The 24,220-nt window shown below is 34.0% G+C and overlaps 1 long non-coding RNA gene across 2 annotated transcripts in view; it reads left to right on the forward strand.

Annotated features, from left to right (window-relative positions):
- Positions 1–24,220, forward strand: part of LOC131826993 (uncharacterized) — a 213,239-nt gene that overhangs the window by 158,974 nt on the left and 30,045 nt on the right. For both annotated transcript variants that reach the window (XR_009351844.1, XR_009351843.1), the window contains one exon: positions 18,357–18,450. This is a non-coding gene — a long non-coding RNA (uncharacterized LOC131826993). The remainder of the gene's footprint in view (positions 1–18,356; positions 18,451–24,220) is intronic.

Here is a 24,220-nt window from a genome sequence, read left to right on the forward strand (position 1 = left end):
AGGCCCCCTGTGCTGGTTCACAGTCAGACCTGCCTTAGGAAACATGCCCCTGCTGGGTACACAAGGGCAAGGTTTGATGTAAGGGGCTCCAGCCTCCCCTGGAGGTTCTGTTTCTCTCTTAAGTCCAACCATGGTGGTTGGGGGAAGGGAATGTGTGGAAGATCATATCACCCCACCCTCTCAACCTGGGGGAAAACTCACAGCTGCTACTGTTTAGGAGGCCCTGATAAAAAAGTGAACAACTTCTTCTCCTGTATTCCAGGCTTTCATCATATCACTGCACCTCAACTTCCCTGTGCCTGGCCATCAGCACACCCTATGCCACAGTTATGTGTTTTATCTTTGTCCCATGGCTGGTATTGAAAACTCCAAATCTTAAAGGACCCAGCAAGGTGTGGACCTGCTTCTCTCCGTAGGAGGAGAGGCTTGCAGCTTGCCCAGCACCATTCTGTCCCATAAAAGCAGTCACACAGAGTGGAGTCTGTTGTGCCCCACAGTGGAAAGCTGTGACCAGCATATCTGCCCTCTACACATGCTTCTGTCCTCTGCTGCTAAACAGCCACTCAGTGGCTCCTAGGGGGCCTTTTGTCCTCAGAAAAGCAAAATCCCTCTTCCACATGTACTCCAGGAGGGGGAATGATTTCTCTCATTGCCATTCAGGGGATCCCCTCACCCCAGCATATTGTGGGAACCCTATATGCTGTTCTTTCTCCTGCCCTCTCCCTCTCTCCCTGGCTTCTAAAAAAATGGCTCCCTCCCTTTCCCAGCACCACAGCTTTTCTCTCCCCTAGTTCATAGCTCCAAACCTCACATCTGCCACCTTCTCTCCCTCCAGTTATGCAGATTATTTTCTTAATCCTCAAATCTATTTCCTAGTTGTTCCAAATGATTTGATGTTGAGCTACTCTGTTTGAGGGATAAAGCAAACCCAGGGTCCCCCTGCTGCTCTTCCAACTTTATCTTTCTTCTCAGTGACCTCTTCTAATTGAGCATATTTAAAAGTGCACATAATCATTTTCTGCATACTTTTTCCCCACTCTGTACTGATGTTGATGCTACTGTTAATTCACTTGTTCAATCATTAATTAAACATATATTGAATGCCTACTATGTTCTAGGCCCTGAGGGTACAGTAGTGAAGTAGACAAATTAACAAATATTTACCCCTCAGGGAACATATCTGTAGTGGAAAAGACAAAGCAAATAAATATGTTGTGTGTCTGATATAAATTTTGTGGGGAAAAATAGAGGAGGGAAGAGAACTAAGGAGAGCCAAGATGTGGATAGGGTTATAATTCTAAGTGGGATGCTTAGGGAAGTCATCACTGTAAAGTTACCATTTGAGCAAAGACCTGAGGAGGTAAGGGAGCAAGCCATGGGGACATTTGGGGAGTATTTTTCCAGGATGAAGGAACAGCAGTTGCACATTGTGAAGCAAGAGTATGTCTGGCATTTTGGGAAAACTGAGGTAGGAGCAATAGGAGAGAAGTCAGAGAGAGAGAGTTTATAGGCAACCATGGTTGTGTTGTCCTATTTTCTTAAAAATTGGTAACTATCCTTCACTACTTAATCTTTTTCCTTTTTTTCTTCCCTCTTTAACTCTGGTAAGTCACCAAGTTTTAACCCTCTTCAGTTCAGACCTTTATCATTGGTCACCCAATTGATCTACTGCTAGCTGCACACTTCATATTCAGCACCCATTCAAGAGCTATTTTTCAAACATAAACAGTTGTGCATTTTTAAACATACAAATGTATTCACCATATTTTTTATTGAAAATTGGTCTTTTTATCAAGGGGATCCAGACTAGTTTATCATCCTCCACATGTTGGCCTTTATTCTGAGCTAGCATTTCGAAGACTGAAACTTCTGTCAGTCTGTTCCATGTCCACACCAAAATATTCTGTACCCAGAGGACTTGTTAATGAAGTAGTATTACATTGTTGCCTAAAAACTTTGTATGGATTGATGAAGAACTTTTCTCATATTATTTATATGTAGTTTTGGGGAAAGATGAAAAACAATAAAAACGGTGGAAGGGTAAAAGACTTTCAATTAGAGTGCTGGGTAATTTTCAAAAAGATTTATGTTCACTTCCCCACTTTCATAATTTGCTTGATTTTAGAAGGTATGACTTTTAGAAAATAGGTCTATCTTTGAGATTGATGGTTGCTGTAAATTTTTAAAATTGTAGTAATTCAGATGTATTTCATGTTAATGAAATCGGTAAGAATAGTCTAAGGCAGCATTCTTAATATATACCTATATACAAACATCTTTTCTTAACTGTTCTTAGTAAAAAAATGAATTAAAAGTAGAGATGTACAGATTTGAAATATGTTCATGTTGGGATATGGTGCAATGCTTATAATATTTCCTACAAATATTATTTATGTGAAAATGTGTTGTGGAGCTCAAATGAAAAGCTCTGCAAATTGGAAAAGTTAATATTTCAAAATTATTTGTGTTAAGGACATCTGAGAGGAAATGATGAGACCTGGATCCTAGCCTTTTTATCACTGACTATGACCTCTGGCAAGTCAACCTTTTAGCTCTGTTTTCTCTTCTTAAAAATGAAGGCAAGGTCTAGGAGAGTACTGTTTCCTTCCAGCTGTAAATTTCTATTATGGTTACTAAATCTTGATATGAGAAATTAGTCATGCTATACATAAAATTGTTTTACTCAAGAATTATTAACAACATGAAATTTAATATTATAAATTGGTCTTTTAAAAAATAAAAATTTGGGTTTTTTTCCTAAATATTTGCTGCTTTAGACATTATATTTCTTTACCAGACTTACTCTTTCTGAGAAAAAAAATATTCAAATATTCTTCTTCTTCTTTTTTTTTTTTTTTTTTTTGAAAATATTCTTCTTAGGTAAATCTCTTACTCTTCATATTTCCTGTTGCCTCTCCCTCTGCCTACCTCCCACCCACCGCAAGCACCTTTCCCACGCATACACACTGAAAGTAATCCTGACAACCACACAACCCACAGAGTAATAGCAGAGGTACCCTGACAAATTCCAGGCACTACTCTCTGCAGTAGAAATAGACCAATACTTGGCGACTGTGTTGTGAAAATAGAATTCAGAGGAAGTAAATACATGCATAATTATCTCAAATAGTATGATTTATAGCCTTGCACAGTTTAGGGAAGAAATGGCATTTCTTCACTTACACACACACACATTTTACACCTTTTTTCTCTATTCTCTGTAAAAAATAATGAACAAATTAGTTTCACATCTACAAATATTAGTTTTGGGTACAGATACATAGTTTACATACACTTAGCTTTTTCACCATGTTTAGCTTTCAGAAGATTATCACTCTTGAATAAACCCACTTTAGTGGGCAGTAAGTGACCAAAAGAGCCCTTAGGCACTTAGCCCATAGGGCTCAGGGCTCAAGTCTTAGCCCTCTAGTCTGTTTTAGCAGGCCAGTGACTGCAAGTGCTAATCCAGTTTACAGAGTCAAGATCCAGAAATAATAATCCATCAGACTTGCATTTCATTAACCAAAGGAGTTTTGGAATTATGGTGAAGCCAGGACCTGGACCTGAGCTCCTCTACTTGGCACCTATCACCTGACCTTGAGAAACATAATTGCTGTGGCACACTCCAAAGAAAAGACCTTGAGAGTCAAGTCAGACAAATACTGAGAGGAACCAGAAAAGCTTTAAAGATGAGAAAGAATTAAATCAGAAAAATTATACTTAGGTTGGAGAAGCATTTCTTGGAAAAAGTGCTTGTGGATTCTCCAAATGACTTTAATCCATAGTTCATTTATTTTATAGCATGTACCTTCAAGTTGCAATAGGAATGTACCCATTTATTAGTAAATAGTTTGATTATTTGAGATGATGTTTCACATCTCTTGTTCTGGTGGGTGTTTGTTCTTGCTGTGGTTTGGTACATTATAGGGATCATGAGGATACTTTCATTTTTTTCTTTAATTTCTGGTTTATTAATTCTCTCATCAAAAATCTGCACAATCACCACAGATAAAGTCACTGCCAAGTGTTTCTCCTTCAGTTGTTGAATCTCCAGTTCACTTTTTGCCAGCACCAACATTGGCTTTGTAGTCCCCCTGACTTTCTTCATTCTGTTCTAGCATTACTTTCACTGTTTTCGTGAGGTCTTTTTCTTCTCATACATCCTCTGTCTTGCAACTCAATTTTTGGGTTCATTTTTCTTTGCATTATCCAAGTAATCCTAAGTCATACCAAAGTCAGTTGTCTTGGCACCACTGAAATGGGTTTTGAATCCAAATACAAAGATGACATCTCTTGTGGTCTTATACATTTTGGCTAGTTTTTCCCAAACTTTTGTCTCCTGTACTGCTGCCTTTCTGGAGTTAAGAACATCAATGACCATTTGTTTCCACTGAGATAATCTGATGGTGTGAACTTCCTGGTCCAGATAGTTATTGTGTCATTCATGATAGTTAACCAATCTTCAAGAGCCAAGGAGGAAACAAAGATTATTTCTTAAAAGAATTAAATCATGGGCTGATATTATTCCTTGAGCTTGTTTCCTAGTGTCTCAGTACCCAGCCTCCTGTTTTGTTAACATTTTGAGTTGAGAAGTTATACACTATCTTATCATTTGTAATACTTAAATACTGTTAGCATACTTTGTGCTTCCAGGTAAAACTGGTTTGCCAAAATTTTACCAACATTCAGGGCTAAACTTACTTTGTCAGAATGATTCTTGGGGCTCCTGGGTGGCTCAGTTGGTTAAGCATCAGACTCTTGATCTCAGCTCAGGTCTGGATCTCAGGGTCATGAGTTCAAGCCCCACAAAAAACAAACAAACAAAAAAATACTGTGGTGATTGAGGGGTGCCTAATAGTTTTGTTAATGTAATAGTTAATGTGGTACTCCATCCATAAACTCACCCTTGTAGGTCCTTACCATTTTGTATATATCAGCCTTCCAAAGGCCAGCATCTCCCTCTTAACCCTATGATGGCCTTTGAGCTACCAGAAGCCACTGGGGTTAGACCATAAACAATGACTGACAGATTACAGCTTCTTTGGCCCTGGCTTAGACAGTTCTGAAACCTGTATCTTAAATTATTTACCAGTTTCGCCCATGAAACTAAGTTTCAGTTGGCTTTTGTTTTAGCTAGCTTAGTAATGTACCCTGTATTAGCTGCCTGCCCTTCTCTTAGCACCTTCCCATTTCCCTGCAAGTTACTCCGAACCTTCCAAATAAATTATGTATACTCAGTCTTAGTCTCCGAGTCTGCTTCCTTAGAAACCCCACTAAGACAACTACCTAACCCAAAGATAAGCATTCTTCCCATTTAGGCTGGTATTATTTATTTTATACTATTACAATATATTGTTTAGAGTAAATGGACAGTTATAAAGATGATCCATGTGAATTTGTTTGGGACTGAAAATATATAGTATGGTATATCCCTTTTCATCTTTTTGTAACCCCACACTATTAAAATGTTTTATTAGTCACCAAATACGAGTAAAACTTAATAAATTACATAAATAAAATGATATTGCATAGTCACCATCTTATTGAAATTCTAAGCATCACTGTAAAATATTAAGTCAATGTATACAGTAAGGTCTTAATAATGGAGGTAGGAAAAAATGTGTTTTAACCAAAAAAATTGAATGCAATTCCAACAAAAAATTTAGTGAGACCTACAGTCTAAACTAAAATCTTAATACCCTTAAAATGCTCAAATATGAATACTTAGGGATACCTAAGATGCTTAAGAATTAAAAATGACATAGTAAAGTAACATTCTAAAATACTGGAAAGCAGCATTCAGAGCATTTAATACACCAAATAAGTCTGAAGAAGAGGGGAGCCAGGCAGTAACCGCCTAATCTCCTTGGAGCAAATGCTACCATTCTGTTGATCTTTGGGGAAGGTACCAGACAAGAGCCTGGTCATTGTTGATAATCCAGACTTGGGAGCCCAGGTCAATACTGATTGGCCTTGGGCCTATCTGCAAACTGTCTTTAAAAAAGACACTTACCCTGAAAGAAAGATAAGCAAATAAGAAAAGGAAAGGTAACTCAGGAGCTTTAGCTGTGATGAAGAAACAATGATAGTATTTAAGCCTTTGACAATAGACAGCCTTTATCTCCATAAATCTTATCTTCCCAGGCTACTTTCCTTCAAGCCACCAGAATGCAAGATAAATTCAGAATACTTTTTTCTTTTGCTCAGTTTGATTTCTATCACAAGTTGAGAAACTGCTATGTAGTTTTTCTCAATGTTTTTGATTTTTATAAATGTTTATATGTTTTATAATTCAAATAACTCCAAAGGCAGTATAGTATAATGGTTTAAGGCTCTTGAGCCTGGTTGTTTAGGATGAATCCTGGCTCTGCCTCTTACTAGCAAATACAGCCTCGAGCATGTTACTTCACCTCTCTGTCTTGATTTCCTCATTTGGTAAGTGGGCATGATAAGAGCATACTATTCCTTAAGGTTGTTTTGAGGATTAAATACCTTAAATGTAAAATTCTTAGAATAGTGCCTAGTATATATGAATACTCAATAAGGTTTTTTTCCCCCATGTATCAAAACAGTATATTATAGGTGAAATTGGAATTTATAAAATTGTGAGATATATTACTACTTTTTTTTTTTTAAAGATTTTATTTGTTTATTTGACAGACAGAGATCACAAGTAGGCAGAGAGGCGGGCAGAGAGAGAGAGGAGGAAGCAGGCTCCCTGCTGAGCAGAGAGCCTGATGCAGGACTCTATCCCAGGACCCTGAGATCATGACCTGAGCTGAAGGCAGCAGCTTAACCCACTGAGCCTCCCAGGCGCCCTATTACTACTTTTATATAATGATCACTATGAGGAAAATACATTCTAATTATTAGACTACCGACTTCCAAAATGAGTATTTGAAACATAACCCACTTGTGAATAAAAGACTGCAGTTTTTTTTTTTTTTTTAAAGATTTTCTTTATTTATTTGACAGACAGAGGTCACAAGTAGGCAGAGAGGCAGGCAGAGAGAGAGGAAGGGAAGAAGACTCCCTGTTGATCAGAGAGCCAGATGTGGGGCTCGATCCCAGGACCCTGGGATCATGACCTGGGCCGAAGGCAGAGGCTTTAACCCACTGAGCCACCCAGGTGCCCCAAGACTGTAGTTTTTGCTTATTTTCCCATGTAGTATTTATTTACAGTTGACCTTGGAACAACCCAGGTTTGAACTGTGTGGGTCCACTTACATACATGTAGGGTTTTTTTCAGATAAATAAAATACAGTACTATAAATGCATCTTAAGTCTTTATTAACATTTTCTTTTCTCTAACTTACTTAATTATAAAAATACAGTATATAATACATACAAAGTATATGTGAATCAACTGTTCATGGTATCGCTAAGGCTTCTGGTCAATGGTAGGCTATTTGTAGTTAAGTTTTTGGGGACTCAAGTGTTATACGTGGATTTTTGACTGCATACAGGGTTGGCATTCCTTACCCCTTTGTTCAAGGATCAACTGTGCTGTATTACTGGTAAAGTGAGGGGAGAGTAAGTAGTATGCCTACCATTGCTCATAGACACGTCATGCCATTTCACACTATCTATAATCAGTTCTATTAAGTAGTTAGTAATAACTATTTCAAAAAAGGAAGTTAGAATTTCAAAACGGTTGATTGACTTACCCAGATAGTAGAGCTACTAAAACGTTGTCTGACTCTACATACACAGCTTCTGCAACTATCCTTATTAACAGAGGAGAGATTTGAGACATATAACAACTGGTAGGACATAGGCACCAACTAATTTGGGTGAATCCCAGAGGCTTATAGGCCGCCTGTTCTGCCAGGTGTTTCTTCCTAAGGTGTTAGAATGTGGAAGTCTTCTTGGTGGGGATGAGGTCCCCTAGAGAAGGTGGCATGTGCAGAAGAGAGGAGAGCAGTGACTATTTTCTAACAAGTATGGAAGCCTTTTACTATTTAGTATTTTAACAACTGGTACAGCCACACTCTTCATTCTGACCAAACATTAGACGTACCAACATATATAATTTTGGTACATCTAATGTTATAATTAGGTATATAAGAATTTAAATACTGTATTAATTTTTTATTTTTGTTTGTTTGTTTTAAGATACATTTTTAGGATCAGGCAAAATTGAGAATTCATTCCTTAAAGTTTCTGCTAAACTATTACATAAATATAAAATCCTTTTTCGATTACATTAATTAATCAATTGCCCGTTAACATAGATTGCCTTTTACTCTTAGTAAACCATTTTTTTACATTATGAACTTGCAATAATGTGGTGGAAGAAGTTCTCACTTTATAGTACTTGGCCAAAAAAATTTATTAAGCTATTGTAAATATAAAGGACTTCGTTGGTTTCCTTCTCTTTTAAATATTGAATTTGCTCTCATTTATAACCTTCCTCTTACTACATCTTCTTTCCACATCTAAGAAGAATAAAACAGCGATAATGATTTTTTGTACCTAAAATCTACATAGTATATGCTCAAATTTGTTAAAGACCTAATCTCTTAATTTAATAATCTGGGAGCAGCAGAAATCACTTACAGTGTTTACTCCCTTTTCACCTTTTTTGTGTGATAGTAAAATTAGTTGAAATACATATTTTAGTCAATGAATTGATATTGTTTCTTGATTTGTTTTACAATATTTCATAGGATTAAATGAGCTAAATATGTTAACTCTAGTGCTTTTAGTTTAAACAGTATGAAATTTCCTATGTTCAGTCATTTTTGAGCAATAAAATAATTTCACTGGTTGAATCCAAAAGAGAGGCGTCCCAACATATTGAGATAATTTGTTTTTATTATTTTCCATATGAATCAACTGAATATTTCATTTTATTATTTGCTTCAGTTGCTCTCTGTTGCAACCAGCTCATCAGTAGGTATTTTAAAATGTTTTAAATTTGATTTTTACTGAACATAAAAAATTTTACTTCGTGTACTGTTTTGTAGTTCATTGTACCAAGTTAAAGTTCTATATTATATATATTTACAAAGGGTGCATTTTTTATATCAGTATCTACAGATTCTCAGTGCTAAGGAAGGAATCATCAGAAAAATCACAGCATTATAAATGCCAGCAATATAAGGAACATTTAATATTTGATTAATTTTAAATAGCATTTGAAACTTTATGAGAGAGATAGTATTAAGACTCCAATCACTCTTATAGAGTACAATGACCTATAATGTTGTGCTTTAAATGTTTAAGTACTTCTTTTTTTGCATAGTCATTTCAGTTCATTATAAACTGAGAAGATGAAGCAAATGTCTGGAAATTCTTCACATTTTATATGTGTAGTTTTTGATTTATTATCTTTGGAGGATCTAAAATGATATTCCATTTATCTTTTGTATATCTCAGAAAGGAAACTTGACAAGGCAATCCTTTGAACATGAAAAATCTCTAATAAACAGGAGTGACTCAAGCTCTTTTTGGCTGCACTTACTCCTATTTAGATTTCATTTTTTGATTTCTCAATTATCTCTCACTCAGTCAGTAATGACCCTGTCATTGTTTACTCCTGGAGGTAATTTGTGTAATCTAGACATCTTTTTCCATTTATAAGGATTTTATTCTTGTGTCAGTATGTTATTTTCTCTAATAAAACTCTTCATTATTTGGCAGGTTGGCATAATACTGAAATGATCTTGGTAGGATTTGAAATATTGTTCTCTTTTGGTAAAAGCTGTTTCCAGACATCATAAAATCAGGCATTACTACAGGCTCATAAAATTTCTCATGTAATATGGTTTCTTTTAATGTTATGAGTGCCTGCACAAAAAAAAAAAAAAAAAAAAAATGCGGAAAGTCAGAGTCTGATGTTTCCCCCAAACACTCACTGGTGACTTTGATTTTCCAATCTTATTAGCCTCCTTTTCAGACGTCACTAAGTATGATACTCTTACTCTTCAGTGCATTTATTTACATTTTCATGCTTGTCATTTTATAATTTCAGTGTGTTGACATGAGAGGATTTCATCAACTTTCACAAGATTCTAACATCTCTCTGATATCTTTTTATTGTTTTTATTCATGATAGAATTTGATTTTCCCAAGGTGCAACTACTTACTGTTATTTTGTCAGTTATTCTGGCTAACATCTCTTCTCTTAGAATATCGTAGGATTTATTTCTATTAATGAGAACCCTTCATTTTGGAGAGTGATTTTACTTTGTTTTGTTGATAATTTGAAAAGTCACTTTGGCTATTGTATGCATTATATAAAAAGATTATGCTTTATATTATCAATACCATAAATACTTAAAAAAAAGGGTATTTCCATATTCTAGAACATTTAAAAGGCCTTATAGCATAAGTTTGATGTTTTCTATAGCAGTTTCTATGCTTATTTTAATAATCTGTAGCTAAATTTTGAAGCTACTTATATTGAAAATCTTATGAGAACAGTTTCAGTTTCTGTGCACATACTTTAAAATTACATTTAGAATTTTTATAAGTTAATTTAAATATAACTTTCCTTTAATTAATTTTCTTTTAAATTAGTCTTAATTAACAAGTACTAATTAATAATTCTACCATATTCATTTTTTTAGCTAACATGATTTTTTTTTATTTTTATACAGAGAACACCTAAAAAGATTTTATCTGAGTTCTGATTCTGGATTTTCTAGTTAAGCTCCTAAAACACTCCAGTAGTTTGATTAGTCAGTACAGGGGAATCACTTTTGGGCTTGTTATTATCTTCTTTACCACCACGTAAATAAAGCATTATGGTTTATATTCAGATCTGGATTTCTTTTTAGGCATTAAAGTAGATTTATGATCGTTTCAAGAAATCTTATCTTTATAATAGGGTTTTTGTTTGGGATTATAGTGTCTTTTATATCAAATGCCCCAAAATGTTATATCATAGCACCATTAAAATACTTGAAGATACGTGAAACTTCTTTAAAGACTCCTAATTTTTGTACACAGGAGCAGTAGTGTCTCTATCACACACACATGCACATACACCCAGGATTATGGACCCATTTTCTGTTTCAATATCAACAGAAACATCACTTTTTCTTGGGCTAAATTCTAGTTCTTTTGGAATTTTTTATTTGGTAGCCTGAATTTCAGTATCACTTCCAGGGTTTTTGTTTTATTCTTCATGTTGGCCCCCAATGAATTTATATTATTTTGGTCGTTTAAACACTGGGTTTAGTTAAATATATTAAAAAATAAATTGCTGACTGGTACAACTAATTCCTATATTTTACCATACTGCTTTAGAAACTAAAATGTTAATTGTTATCCTGTTAAATGTTTATGAATTTCCGTAGTCAGCCAGCAAAAGGGGGCAGTACAACTTTGGTTTTGACTTGTGAATGCTTCCCCCGCCCAAAACATTTTCTTGTTTGTTCATAAAATTGCTTATGATTCTCAATCATAGATTCATAGAATCATGGGTTTGGAAGGGTCCTTCAAGTTCACCATGTTTCAGAAGGAATTTAATCATACCTCCTGATGTTGAAATTCCTCCTTTGATATCCCTGTCTCTTTGATATCCCTTGTCCAGTAATTCCATCTACACCCTTACCTCATTTATTGCACTTCACGAATATTACTTTTTTTTTTTTTTTTTTTGCACACATTGAAGGTTTGTGGCAACCCTGTGTTGGGCAAGTCTCTCAGTGCCGTTTTCCCAATAGCATTTACTCACTGTCTCTCTGTTACATTTTTGTGATTCTTGCAATATTTCAAACCTCTTTATTATTATTACATTTGTTTGGTGATCAGTGATTATGACTTGTCAAAAGCTCAGATGATAGCATTTTTTAGCAATAAAGTGTCTTTTAATTAAGGTATGTACATTGTTTAGACATGACTGTATTGCACACTGAGTAGACTATATATAACATATAGTAGACTATATATAACATTTATATGCACTGGGAAACCAAAAAGTTCATTTGACTGATGTTATTGTAATATTTGCTTTATTGTGGTGATTTGGAACCAAATGTACAATATTTCCAAGATATGCTTATATGCTTTTAGCATAATCCTGAACAATGAAATCAACGTATCACTGTTGCTTCTCTTCTCTTTTCTCTCTCTTTTTTTTTTTTCCTCTATAGACCTTTTTAGTATTAAAAAAATATTTTATTTCCAGCATTCTGGAAATGTAGGCAACTCCTGTTATTGATAATAATGAGAAAAGGAGGAACATGATGTTTTTAAAAAGAAAATGGAGGTGATGTTCGTGGTAATAGTTTCTAAAGATACTGTGAGAAAGATAACAGGTAGAAAATACAGCTAGAAATGTATAATAGAGACTACTGATTCAGGAGTCAGAGAGGCAAGAGGCAGAACCTGAGAAAATACGATGATAGTATCAATATCATCCTAGTCATAAATTTTAACAGTGCCAACACTTAGAGCTAGGTAGAAAGCAAGGTTACCAGTATATTTATAATTTCCAAAAGTAAAAGAGCTTTAAAAAATATAATAAAGCTATATTATATGGAATAGTTTTATAGGTTATTTCTGTAACACTGCCATAGAGAAAATCCTTAAAAAGTTTTGGTGCTTGAAAAAATAAATGGAAATGATTTCTTTAAAATGTCTTTGTTTTATTGAATGTAAGCCTATTAATTGAGACCTTCATATTCACATGATTTCCATCTCCAAATCCTACAACATACTTATTTTCTCAGCCTTGAGTTCTCAATCCATAGTGGTCTTCAAGAACCTTATTTTTGAATTTGGGAGAAACTACCTAGAATTAGAGTAATAAATGAGCTGCCAACCCACTAACTAGGTCCAAACCCTATTAGTTCATTAATACTCTTTCAACCAGCCCAATAGGATAACAAGCTCAATGAATTTGTTATTTCCATAATATTAACATGCTGTTCTTGGTATTATATTTGGCAAAATGTTGTACATAATTCTTTCTGCCCAAAAACGTTAGCTCTCATTAGCACATTAGTAGTCAAAAATCACTCACTGGTATTTCCCAAATAACAGATGTAATTAAGGTGGTCTGTAGAACCAAATTGATTATTTATTCCAGTGGAAGAGATATACTGTCCAGATCAGATAAACAGTTTTAGAGAATGCTGGTGGGAAAAGAAAGTAAGAAGAAGTAAAGATTGCTTCTTTCTTTTCTCTAATGAAAAATAAATGTCATTTACTATTTTACCTTGAAAGCCTGGTTATTATCAACTTTTATAGAAAGAACTTTAGTTTCTTTGGACTTTAAATATAGCTTCTTAACTGAAGCCAGATCATCTGGGCAAGTTACAAGAGGGCTAAAGACAAGGCCTAATTTGGTGGACAGGATTTAGAATTACCCGTGGTTCTTTGTTTTTGACAATGACTGGGGCGTATCCAATGAGGGAATTTTATACTGTTCAACGTAAATAGAACAGTTGCGCTAAAACCATAAATAAGAGTTATGCAAGTTGCACTAAATGAGTGATCTGGAATAAACTTAATAACGGACTTAACTGGTACTAAGCAATGGCTTGAATACAGTCAGGCTAAGATTAATCTCCAAACTAAAAACAGTTGAGAAAAAAAAACTTCCATTCACTGCATGATTAGAACTTTTGTCATACTGAACAAATTTGGAAACATTTAAAAAGCAAACAAGGCAAGGGGCGCCTGGGTGGCTCAGTGGGTTAAAGCCTCTGCCTTCGGCTCAGGTCATGATTTCAGGGTCCTGGGATGGAGCCCCCTGTCTGGCTCTCTGCTCAGCCAGGAGCCTGCTTCCTCCTCTCTCTCTGCCTGCCTCTCTGCCTACTTGTGATCTGTGTCTGTCAAATGAATAAATAAAATCTTAAAAAAAAAAAAAAAAAAGGCAAACAAGGCAAATAAGCAAGCAGGCAAGGGTTAAATATATTTTTAATTCTTTGAATGTTTGGTTTTTATTGAAATAAAAGACTGAAAGATTTTATTTTATTCATTAATGCTTTGCTGTATTCTGTTTCCATTCAGCCACATCTGAAATTTGTGCATTAGATTTTTTTTAAGTCACCTACTAGAATAAATGGAATCTTGAGGTCTACAAAATTGCATTCTACTAATAGTATGAGAGCAATTACCTATAAAAATTTAGGTTTTGAGCGGTGCCTTGGGGACTCGGTCGGTTGAGCATCCAACTCTTGATTTCGGCTGAGGTTATGATCTCAGGGTCAGGGGACTAAGCCCTGCGTGGAGCTCTATGCTGGGCATTGGCGCCTGCTTAAGAGTTTCTCTCTTGCCTCCTCCCTCTAACCCCTCACCCCACACTCACACTTTCTCTCGCTTCCAAAAAAAAAAAAAAAGAAGAAGAAGAAGAAGAAAAAGAAGCAGTATTTTAAGTTTTGATATAGTCCTATAGCTCAGGGAAGCAGAAAGCATGTTTTCTTACTGTAAAAACTTCCATATTTCAAGATTATAGAGAAGGTATAATTTTTCTATAAAAGGTATAATTTTTGTAAAATTTTTTTTAATGAGTTAAAACTGTAAATAAAATATCCAGCATGGATCTATACTTAATGTTATTAGGCTTGGAAGACATCATATTCGAAGCAAGAATGAGGTTTTTAGGATAAATCTTTAGTATTTATTATGTTTTATTATGTAAATTATACAGTGAATTTATTCTTTAAATTGTACAGAAATAATAGAATGTATGTAGCACTAAATGAGGGCTTAGAAATCAGAGAGGGAGATTACCATGAGAGACTGTGGACCCCTGGAAGCAAACTGAAGGTTTCAGAGGGGAGGGGGCTGAAGGAGGGGTTAACAGGGTGATGGGTATTAAGGAGGGCATGTGCTAGAATGAGCACTAGGTGTTATACGTAACTAATGAATCATTGAACACTACATCAAAAACTAATGTATTATGCAGTGGCTAACTGAACATAATTTAAAAAAAAAAAAGAAAAAGAAATCATCTCTTTGTGAGAAGAGTTGGAAATGGACCCCCATGGCATTCTCCTTTGAGTGGGAAACCTGATAAAGCTTGCAAAAGGGTGGAAGGTGGAAGGCAGAAATTTATATGAAGATACATTCAGTAAGGCTTCCAGAGCTACTGGAGTTTTAGTTTAATGGACAGTGGCTTCAGAAAATATTGTAGATAATTACAGACTGTCTGAGTTTGAAATCTAGCTCTGACAGTTACTGACTATAGAATCTTGGATGAGTCAATCTCTCTGTTCCTCAATTTCATTATCTGTGCAATGGAGATGATAATAGTATTTCTTAGGATTGTTGTAAAAATTTAATTAATTATGGTTAGATTTAAAAATCAATAAATGTTAGCTCTCATTACTGTATCTCAAAGCAAGGAAGAAGTGTTAGCTTTAAAAAAATATTGCAGACACTTATCTATAAATTTGTATTTTTAGTTATTAAAAAATAATATGTATACTTTGAGTTGTTTTGTGATATATGCTGTTATTTACTGAGTTATTGGTTCTTATTAAAGTATGTAGTTTTTCTAAGGAAACACTAAATCTTTTTCCTAGGACTTCTATGTTAAGTATAATTAAATAGAGTCTAATTTATTCTTTAAAGTGTGCATTCTTTAAAAATAAAATAAAATAAAATGTGCATTCTTGTTAATTCATTGTTATTATTAAGAGCAGTTATTACACCATTACCCTCCTTTGACTAAAATTACCTGGATTATGAGATATTAAGAGAGTTGGGTGTTGTAGCCTCAAAAGAGATGGACAAATTCTTGCAGGATAGGGAGACCACAATTACAATTTTTAAATCATTAATAGTTGTAAGGCATACTAAAGAGAAAAGCTGGATGCCTCACTCAATCACTGTCAAATGCTATACTCAGTTACTGGGAAGACTAACAAATAAAATCATCACATATTTATTAAATGCTTTCAGGCTTGCTGGGAAATATAATTTAGTTGAGGGAATAAAACAAACATGCCAAATCTTAATAATAAAAGATAGAAATAAAGGACCATAAGTGAGTACCTGATTAATTACCTAAGTAATTTGCAATAATTAGTGCTGGAAATCAGAAGAGAAAGAAAGCTTTTAGTGTCAGATTGATGGAAATTTCCTTCAAGGAGGAAGCAATATTTGAGCCAAGTTTTGGTTGATGAAGAGATGAGAGGTAAACAACAAAAGGCAGCTGAGGTCAAATAGTAAAAGATCATGAATCTTGCCAAAAGACGTTGGGACCTGATTGCGTAGCTATAAACCAGAGCCACACTTGCATCTGATCCTGCAGATTTGAGAGGTGGAGTAGATCCATGTTCATGAAAGACATTTGAGAAGTCCGTGATTGTATTTCTGGACCTGTTTATAAGAAGTTTCAAATCTAAAATGTTAACAGCCTATTTCATGTTATTTTTAGTAAGTTATGTTAGTGTGTGTGTTGAAGGAAATGACTCAAGACTTTTTCTTTAAAAAAAATTTTAGCTTTGCTCTTAGAGCAAATGATGCTAGAAGAGCTTTCCCCTCCTGCTAAGTTAGGGCCAACAAAATTTTTAATTCTGATCATTGAGGGCATGTTTGTAGTTAAATATATAGTGTTAGGTTTAATTCCCATTACAGAATATAATCTAGTTTTCTCTTTTTTGCCACAGTATTGTGTTAATTACTTACATAGTTTACTTAGGAGAGTAGCACAACTTAAAAAATATATTATCCATAAACATTATTTTAACTTATCTACATTGATTTATTGCTAAAGTCTTATTTGCATTTTAAAGTTATTTCCTATCCTGAGTGTTTTAAGATTATCTTTTAAGATTAGAAATATTACCTTAAAATAAAACTCAAGGATTTTTATAAATGCTAATAATGAAGGTCATAGTAATAGTATTCATAAATTCTTTTTTTTTTTTTAAATTCTTATAGCACTCTTTTATAGGGACTATAGACCTTTTGCATTATAATCACCAGAGATGTCTGTAAAAATAGACAATCCATGGCCTTAGCCTAGTTTCTCTGAATCAGAATCTCCAGCATAACACCTAGCAGGATTCTACATTTTAAAGGAGTACCTTTGGTCCTTAAGTGCATTGTACTTTGAAATTCCCTGCAACCACCATTTATGTCACACTTGTTAGTAGTCAGATTAGCAAGTATTCAGTATTTTTCATATTTTTCATAGGTTTTCATAGTAGTTTTTGTAGGTTTCATAGATATCTGTAGACTGTATTTTTTTAAGCTAATCTTATTGATCTGTAGAAATTAAATCAGATACTTGGAAGGAGATTGTTTCTATACCTGAAGAACAGATATCCTTCCTTCCTACACCCTGACCCCACATCATGCCATTTAAATCAGAGTATCTAAGAAGTATACTGAGTCTCAAAATAGTTAAAAGTGTCCCAAGTATTTTTAATATGCAGCTGCGACTGAAAAACTACACTAATGAGAGATCTACATTAATGTCCAAAAAGAATAATCATGTTGCTTAATCCAAAACTTTTTGACATATGGCTTGGGAGTCCATAGTACTCAAAACCATGTACTAAAGGTATGGCACACTAGCCTCTGAATCCTGTTTCCCTAACTGCTTGTCTTAGGCTTCTTGAAAAAAATCAAGGAGAGTCAGAATAAAAATCCTTTAGCAAAGAACATTTCCTCTGGATGATCCTAATTCTCTATTAGTGGCAATTTCTCTTAAAAGACTCTGTAGAGTTTCCCTAGGTTGGTGTAAAGAACTGATTGGGTGATTAAAGTGACATTGACCTTTTTTATGAGGACAATAACTAGTTGATCTCTATGATATTGGCATTTGTAAGCAATTTAGATGTAATCAAGAATATATTTTTGTAATAAGGAAAATATTTTCTAGGGTAGGGCTATATTCATGTAGGACATCAGAATCAATGTATTTAAGATTTTTTTTTTAACAATGTTTTATTTATTTATTTACTTACTTACTTAGAGTGAGCACAGAGGGGTTTGAGGGGAGAGGCAGAGGAAGAGAAAGAGAGAGACAGACAGACAGACATGGAGCCCAAGTCGGGGCTCAATCCCCCAACCCTGAGATCATGACCAGAGCTGAAATCAAGAGTAGGTAGCCCAACCAAGTCACGCAGGCATATCTAAAATTATATTTTTTAAGAATGCTCATAGAAACAAAGTAACCAGGTAAAATCAGTACTATAGAAAGTATAAAATTTTATGACCTGAATCAAAATATGTGTTCCATAGAAATTTCTGGTTCTTCTAAATGGAAAGATCTCATTATTACTACTGTTTTATTTATATAAAATATGTCCTATGAGATACACCTCCCCTTGTCCAAACTTACTAAACTCATAAAGAATAATTTTGAATAATCTGCTTTTATATTTAAAATAAATGAAATAATATTTATTTCCTCCAATTTGTGATATTTTCTTCTTTTTTAGATGCTTTTTGAGGAAATCAGTTTCTGCATGTGGGAAGTAGATATTGAAGGTTATATGGTTTACAGACAAGATCTTTAAAATATAGATACTCAAGGTAAGTAATAAATACAACCATATAAATAATCTCATTTAAATGACAAGGATTTCCAGACTGTACTTTGACTTGGCAAACTGGCTTTACCACTGGCCCTACCTAAGAAACCTCAACACCACATTCATTCATATTCAGGCACAAATATGTATGCCCTAACACTATTTTGACAAGAAGTATTGTATTTCATTTATAACAAGCAATTGATAAAATTGATGTATTATCATGGAAGTGTGCAAACCAAGTAAGAAGAATAGAGAAGAAATGAAGTAGCTTCCATTAAAACTGTAAGCAGAACTCAATAATGTTTAACTTGAAAGAATACTTAAAAATTTCTATCCAGGGGCGCCTGGGTGGCTCAGTTGGTTGAGTGACTGTCTTCAGCTCAGGTCATGATCCTGGAGTCCTGGGATTGAGTCCCGCATTGGGCTCCCAGCTCAACGGGAAGTCTGCTTCTCCCTCTGACCTTCTCACTCGTGCTGTCTCTCACTGTCTCTCTCTCAAATAAATATATAAAATATTAAAAAAAATTTTCTATCCACTGCACTTTCTTCTTAATGTAGTGTATTCATTCATCGGTTAATCGGTTAACTACATTAGAAACTTGTTCTTTAACCACTCCAAAAACCCTGTCATAGTTTCATATATTCACGGTATTACCTCCGAATACCAAACCTCTTTTTACTATTTCTTGAGTCTCCAGAGATTTCTCTTGACCCATCATATCCTTTCATTTAGCATGTTCTGCTCATGCCTCCCATGACTGCTTATATGATTACATTACTAAGTAAATTTTTTAATATATTTTGGTAAAATTTTGAGTGAGAGATGAGGAGTACTATGTGCAAAGAAAAGGTATTTTAAATAACATTGTGTGTTAGGCAGGTACAATGTAACTTTGGAGAATATGTGACCAATAAATGAGGCACTATTGTTCAGCTCTATAATCCTCCCGAGGAAGAAATAAGAGATTGTTAAATCTGATTTTACAATTTTTTGTGAGAAACAAATATGGATTTTGAAGAGTCCTAATTTTTTAACATCAGCACAGAATTTTGCCTGTGAAAAAACCTACTTTTGCCAACTGTGTGAATGAAATAAAACAGTTTACAGCCTCTGGTGCGGAAATTTTTTCCTTTTGTTCTGTTTTTCTTTATTCTCTTAGAGTGCTAGTACTTTAGAGTCTATTTTTTCTCCTTAATTTGTGGGTAGCAGCTTATTGATTTTGCTAGTTTTTTGTGATGAATATTGTCAGAAATGACTTATCTTGAAAATAAAAATGACATTGCTTATTTCTAATTCATTTCTATAGTTACATATGGTGAGTTGGTTACTTGGAACAGCTATTCAATTGTTTTCTGAATTATAATAATTAGGCAATTATTTTTGTAGTTCCTTCATCTTCACTAGCTAAAACCAGATCCCTCCAATTAAAAAAAAAAATAGCCATAAGGAATTTTTTTTTAAAGGACCTTTGCATAGAGAATAAAGCTAAATGTGCTCCTTAGTTCATTGCATGCTGTCATCGTTGGTCCGTGTAAAGTACTGATATTATTTATTTATACATCTTATTTTTGTTTCTAGTCCCATGCTCCTGACCTTGACCCATAGGGAACCATTCTAATATGATAGTCATTATAGTAACTACTGAAATGCTCTCTTTGGTTTATTCTATGTATTTTCATAATGTATTTTTTTCTATACATATTTTTAAATATTTTAAACAGAAAATTTCAAATAAATAAGAGAATATATTATGAACCTTCATGGGTCTCTTGGTTGGGCTTGTGTCAATTATCTCTCCACCCTGCCCCCTCCCCTTTTTTATGTGTATTAAATTTTATTATGTATATATGATATTGTGCTGTGTATCTTGTTTTGTTCCTTACTGCTTAATTTTACTTAACATTATGTGCTTATCATTTACTTATGTTGTCATGTGTACATTGCTTCTTACTGCTGCATAATATTCCATAGTTTGTAGCTATCGTGTTTGAACAACCTATATTTCCCAGTGATTGCTACCCAGATTTTCTGTTGCAACAAACACTGCTATGATGAGCATCCTCATACTTATTTAATCATGGAATTTTGCAAGGACTTCTTTGGGATATATATCAAGGAGCACAATTGCTGGTAGTAGGACACATGTTTATGCTTAATTTGACCAAGTCCTGCCAGTTGCTTGATCAAATACTTTGGTCCACACCAACAGTAACCCTCTCACTCCCGTCAATCCTTGACATTATTGAGCTTGCTATTTTCCATCTCATATGCATAATTTTTGTAGTTTTTCATTTTAATTTTAATTCCTCTTATCAGTAATACATTTGAATATATTTTCATATTTTTATTGGCCTTTTGACTTCCCTTTTCTGAAATTGCTGTTCATACACTTTATTTTTCATATGGGTTCTTGTCTTTTGATAAATGCTCTGTAAGAGTTTGTTGTATATTCTAAATATTCATTTCCTGTTAGTTTTAGATACTAAAAAAAATCTGCTTCCATTATTTCAACTTTTTAATTTTGTGCATGATGCTCTTTGAGTAGACATCAATATTTTAAATTTTATTAAAATATTTTCTTGATGTCTATTGTTTGTGTAGAGAAATAATACTGATTTTTTGAAACTTGATCTTGGTTTTAACAACAATGCTGAACTCTCTAATGCTTAAAAGATTGTTTTTTCTAGATAGGTGATCATATATCAATTCCAAATAATCAAAGTTTTCTTTCTACCTCTCCCATCCTCTTACTTTTCTTCTTTCTAATACCTTTAATCAGTTCCTCTGGAAGTATGTTAAACAAGTACTAGTGGCAATGGGCATCCTTATCTTATGCCTAGTCTTAAAGAGGATGCATCTAGTATCTTACTTCTCACTTAAGTATAATGCTTGCTGAAGGTTTGTTTTTTTGTTTTGTTTTTAAAGATTTTATTTATTTATTTGACAGAGAGGGAGAGATCACAAGTAGGCAGAGAGGCAGGCAGAGAGAGAAGAGGAAGCAGGCTCCCTGCTGAGCAGAGAGCCTGATACTGGACTCCATCCCAGGACCCTGGGATCATGACCTGAGCCAAAGGCAGAGGCTTTAACCCACTGAGCCACCCAGGCGCCCCATTGCTAAAGGTTTTTAATATACAACCTTTACTAAGTTAAGGAAGTTCTTTTATTTCTAGCTTGGTATGCATAAATAGCTATTGAACCCTATAAAATGGCTTTTATGCATCTTTGAGGTAATCACATGACATTTATCCTGTGGTATATTAATGCTGTGAATTATATGGATAGAATTTCTAATATGAAACCATCACTGCATTTCTAGTTTATATCCTACTTGATCATGGTGTATTATTTTTAACACGTTATTTTTTGGTTAGCAAATATTTTATTGAGAATTTTAGAATCTGCATTTTTAAGTGAAATGTGCTGTAGTTGTTTTCTCTTCATTTTCCTTGTCTCATTTTGGAATTAAGATTACATTGACCTAATAAAATAAGATGGGCAGCTTTTACTCTTCTAATTTCTGGAAAAGCTTTACAAGATATGAATTTACTATTTCTTTAATGTGTGTTAAAACTCATGTAAAACTATCTGGTTCTGAGCATCTTTTTGAGATTTCTTTGAATGCTATTGATCTCTTTAAGTGCTTTTTGATTTTTTTCCTCCATTTCTTCCAGTATCCTCCCATAAGTACTGATGACACCTGATGGTCTCCCATTTACATGTATAGGTCAGACCCAGTTTTCTTTGACTCAGGAAATGCCTAGACAGTATCAGTGTACACGTCCAACTGAGCCATGGAATGGTCACCCTCCACCTTTTGAAGTGACCAGGGATTCAGTGTTTTAACCCTGACCAGTGGGCTCTCACGTTGCTTCACTTAACTTCTCAGTGCCACATACCTAAATTAATTCTGTGCTCCATTAGTTCTCTACTATTCCACAAACAGAAACTTTGATTTACATTATTTAACATTGTTTGATTCACTTGTTTGTATCTCCTAAAACTGTTGCCATACTTCTGGTTGCATGTGTTAAGCTTCTATAAAAGGTAAATATTTTGACAAAAGAATAACCAAGATATAAAAGTTCAGGGAAGATAAGTGTTGGTAAAAGATAGTCATCTGGTCTAATGTCCTTTACAATATATACCAAATTGTGGTAAACTCTAGATGATTTTCATTTTATCTCCAGAATTTGAAACTTTAGAGTAACAACATATTATTAAAAGAAAAATTAAAGGTATTCCAGCTTACAAAAAGAAAAAGGAGTAGAGATTATAAGCACGAATTTTATAGACCTACTAACAAGAAACTGTCAATAAACATATAATAGTTATAATTTTTGATAGAGTTGAATGTTTTCTACCATTTTATTTCAGCTTTTTCATACACTTTGTATATCTTCTTTTTAATCCTTTTTTACTTAAAAATAACAACTTAGCATTTATATATCTTCCCTAAAGGGATTCTTATACATTCTGACATCCTGTTTTCTCTTTCTCCTTCCCCAATTCCATCTTGTTGCAACTATCTACTTTAAATAACAAACTATTGCAGTCAATTTTTCTTTTTCTTTGCTGCTAGCTATTTTTAAAGACAACAGACTTTGCCAAGATATTCTGTCAGCATTATTCTGTATACTATTGTTTAAATAAGTGTAGTAATTTTTCTTTTTCCTTTTTAAAAAATTATTTTTTAATTCTAGTACAGTTAACATAGAGTATTAAATTAGTTTCAGGTGTACAAAATAGTAATTCAACAATTCTATACATTTTCAGTGCTCATCACTTAGATACTCTTAATCTTAATATACTCTTAAAATAAAAAAAGTATACTCTTAATCCTCTACACCTACTTTACCCATTCCCCTACCCACCTCCCCTCTGGTAACCATCAGTTTCTTCTCTTTAGTTAAGTCCGTTTTTCAGTTTGTCTCTTTTTTTCTTTGTTTTGTTTATTAAATTACACATGTGAGTGAAATTCTGTGGTACTTGTCCTTCTCTGATTTATTTCATCTGGCATTATGCCCGTAGATCCTCCATCAATGTCTTTGCAAATGCCAAGATCTCATTGTTTTTATAGCTGAGTGTATATATACCATATAGTCATCTGGTCTATATATATATGTGTATATATGTGTATATATACCATATCTTCTTTATCCATTCATCTATAGCTGGACACTTCCACCCACTTATTACAGCATTATTTACTGTAATAAACAGAGGGGGGCACATATCTTTTCAAAATAGTGTTTTTGTATTCTTTGGGTAAACACCCAGTAGTGGAATTACTGGATCATGGCAATTCTATCTTCAACTTTTTGAGGATCCTTCATACTGTTTTCCACAGTGACTGCACCAGTTTGCATTCCCATCAGAAGCATAAGATGGTTCCTTTTTCTCCACATCCTTGTCAACACTTGCTGTTTCTTGTGTTTTTATTTTAGCCATTCTGGGAAGTATAAGGTGATATCTCATGTAGGTTTGATTTGCACTTCCCTGATGATTAAGGACATTGAACATCTTTTCTTGTGGATGTTGGCCATCTGTATGTCTTCTTTGGGAAATGTCTGTCTGTTCATGTCTTCTGCCCATTTTTATTTGGATTATTTGATTTTTATTCATTTATTTATTTATTTTGTATTTAATTGTATCAATTCTTTATATATTTTGTGTTCCAACTCTTCATTAGATATGTCACTTGCAGATATCTTCTCCTCTTCAATAGGTTACCTTTTAGTTTTATTGACTATTTCCTTCATTGAACAGA

This window comes from Mustela lutreola, chromosome 3, assembly GCF_030435805.1.
Source record: "Mustela lutreola isolate mMusLut2 chromosome 3, mMusLut2.pri, whole genome shotgun sequence".
NCBI lineage: Eukaryota > Metazoa > Chordata > Mammalia > Carnivora > Mustelidae > Mustela > Mustela lutreola.